Source organism: Epinephelus moara, chromosome 18 (genome assembly GCF_006386435.1).
Source record: "Epinephelus moara isolate mb chromosome 18, YSFRI_EMoa_1.0, whole genome shotgun sequence".
Taxonomy (NCBI): Eukaryota; Metazoa; Chordata; class Actinopteri; order Perciformes; family Serranidae; genus Epinephelus; species Epinephelus moara.
In genome coordinates this window covers 5,308,061-5,311,665 of record NC_065523.1, presented here as the reverse complement: position 1 = coordinate 5,311,665, position 3,605 = coordinate 5,308,061, and positions in this window count along the sequence as shown.

Genomic DNA, 3,605 nt, shown 5'->3' with positions numbered 1-3,605 from the left:
ATCACTTTTAATGCGCAAACTTATACGGGACGCATTTGCCCCCATATCTACCTCGCGGCTGCCGGCTGCATCCGCCTCCCTCAATACTGAACCAATTTTAAAACGAGTTGTACCTATGAATCATACGCACACATACACATGGGGAAATAGGGCCCAGGTTGAAAAATACCGAAGTTATCCTTTAAGGCAGAAATCAATGTATTCCCAAATGTGAAAATATATTCTTTTACATATCAAAAATGCCGAAACAGTCTCACAGAAATACATGAAATGGACACTACTTCTTAACAACACATCACATAGTGGTAGCCATGAAATGTGTTAAAATTATGTGCTGGCAACGCAAAAACAATGCCAATGCAAAGTCTATTTTAAATGGTCGCAGTTTCATTGTGAAACAGTTGCAGTTTGGTTAGGGTTTAGAGAACAAAAAATAAATAAATAAATGGTAGAGTTTGGGAAAAGATCTTGGTTTTGGTTAAAGTAACAATGTACAAGGCATAAATGACGTAAACTTGAATACTTTGTGTAGTTATGCAAAGTAGCTTCATAAAGTATGTTGCATAGTTACATAAAGTTACATAAAGTCATGTAACTACATTGATTTTTGGTTGCACAGGTGCACATACAGCTGTCTGCGGGTTGAAAGTCCATGTTTGTTTGACCACCACCCCTCCCATACATGGACTGTCTCTCTCTTTATACTTAATTTGTGTGTCCACCACAACAAAAGATCCTCTTTGACTTTGCATTGGCATTATTTTTCGTGTGGCCATATTTTAAACAATTTAATGCCCACTACGACATTATGCGTTGCTTCATGTCCATTTCAAGTATTTCTATAAGACAGGGCTGAAAATGTGGCCTGGTTAGACCATCCTGATGATGTGAGCTCAACATTTCTCTCCCTGCATCAGTCTGGCCCTGTTGCCGCTCCAAACACTTTCCAGGGGCCAATCAGGGATCCACACCATAGCTGACAATGTAAGCAGCCAATCAGGGACTGCAGTGTACTTTATGATGTAAAATGCAGGCTGCAGCTTTCAGAATAGGCAGCCTCTGCTCCCTAGTAGAATAAACACAGCAATAACTGAATTTACTGCAGAAATAGGTCAATAACAACAATTTAAGAAGAACAGCAGTATGCACTTGCGGAGGTGAATGATGACAAGACATATTCGCTGTTCTTCAGACAGGATTTGGCAAAAGCTTGATTTTTTTCAACTGGCTCTGTTGGTGATGAAGATGTTCCCCGGTGTTATGTTAGGCTGATTGGCTGACAGAGTTTTTCTGTTAAGGTGAGTACTCGTGCCCACTGAAAGTGTTTGGGGTCGCACTGTGTCCAGACTGATACAGAGAGCGAAACAAAATGTTGAGCTCAAGTCATCAGGATGGTCTTACCAGGCTAGTAAAAATGCATATATACCGTCAAAATACAGCATGGGAGTACATGACCAAATACACTGTCTCCTTGTCAATCCTTACACATGTGTCCTCCCCTGCACACATTAGAGTGCCAGCCTACAACTCATACAGTATATACTGCTTCAGTCACGTGACAAAAGAAAGAGAAAGCTATGTCAGTGACAGCATCTATCATGTTTGATTGGCTTCAATGAAACTCTAACAGATAGAGACATAAGCTTGGCTTCTTAATGTTGCTGTCTACTGTACATAGGCAATATGTGTGGAGTACAACAATAATCATGTGGCAGCTTTTTGGAGAAGTTCCCACTATAGTTTGATTGACATTGCCAGACCAATCAATCACCAATCAGAAAGGCAAATCTCTTGGTTCATTTTCAATTTCCGACATGTGATGAAGTGCTGACCAAGCAGTGACCAATTCTGTCCTATCTAGATGGCCATCACTGCACAGTGATACCAGCAACGGGAGCGTATCTATGTTTCCAGGGTTCTACGTTTCCCGGGTTCTATGTTGCCCGCTCAACCAAGTGGGAAACATAGAACCCTTTTTGTGTAAGCGGGGAACATTAAAGCTTTTTTGCAGGGTTAAGTGGGGAACATAGAACCCTGGAAACATAGGGATGACCCCCCCAGCAACATGTTGATATTGGCTGATCAGACCTCGGTTGCCGGAAATCTGTCCAAAGCGGAGGGAAACAAGACGCATCTGCCAAAGAACATACTATACTGCTTTATCAACATGGTTGACTGGAATTTGCTCACTTAAACAAATTCAAGGGAAGACAAAATTAAAAACATCAGCCCTGTTGTATAATTATTTAACCTGCCAAATGGCCCGCCATGCTGTTTGTAATCTCAAGGAGGTGGACTGCTGTTTTGGACCCTTGATGTTCTGGTCTGGTCTTAATGTGTCTTAGCCTTTTGTCTTGAACAGTAGTCTGCAAAGGTCTGCGGCTTGGCAGGCCTCTTGCATAGATGACACGCCCTCAATTTCCTGACGACAAAGTCTGCTTGTTTATTCTTGTACATGTTTTTTTTTTTTTTTTTTTACACACGGGGAAACCTACTTAAAATAGACTATAAGACTTTTCTGATTGCCAGTACATCAGAGCTGCGTACATGGCTCTGCAGCAGATGGGTACCCTTTTATTTGTGTGGGAGTTATTTTGGTGTGCCACGTTTGATGTCACAGAGGGGCCAGAAAATAGGTAAGTAAACAGTAGTAAGCAGCATGGAGGCCAGTGAAACTCTACCGTGGATACTTCTTTTTGTGTATCTCTTACTTATTCAGTCTCTTTTCAAACTTGGTGCAGACTAATTTCGAACAATGTTTGAGCACTGCTTGGACGGAGACGGTTGTTTTTTTGTGGTGGTGCGTAATTGCATCATGGCTTTACAGGCTAAAATTTGCGCGTACACATGGCTATTGTGTTTCAATCAATGCTGATCAGAACTGGAGCTGGTAATTACCCATGACCACTGCAGAGTCATTTGACCAGGTGTGAATGCTGATTGTAACATTTCCCATTACAATAAAAAGCCGGATGTTGGCAGCTTTTTTGTACAGTGGAAAAGGGGCTGCTGACAGATACCTTTGCACACCAGAATCTGTTCACCTGTTCAGTCAACATTCGCTCTCTTTCCAACCATTTCACTCCTGGGTGACCTCTTTGCACTTCACATCGCTCCCTAAACCAATAATTTCAACATACTGTATACTACATCCCTTGTCCTAAAGGTAAAAAAAAATGACCCATCTTTGCTTAATCCCTAAAATAAAACAGCTAAACCTTTAAAGAACGGTATAGGTTCCTCTGAATCATATCATGTATAGCACCTGATACTGACTTAGAGAATAAGCTTTGAATTATCAAAAATATAAACCTATGCCCAGGCATTTTGTTGTCTATAGGCTTTACAGGGTTAAACCCCAAATCTACACTCAACAAAAATATAAACGCAACACTTTTGTTTTTGCTCCCATTTTTCATGAGCTGAACTCTAAGATCTAAAACATTTTCTACATACACAAAAGACCATTTCTCACAAATATTGTTCACAAATCTGTCTAAAATCTGTGTTAGTGAGCACTTCTCCTTTGCTGAGATAATCCATCCCACCTCACAGGTGTGGCATATCAAGATGCTGATTAGACAGCATGATTATTGCACAGGTGT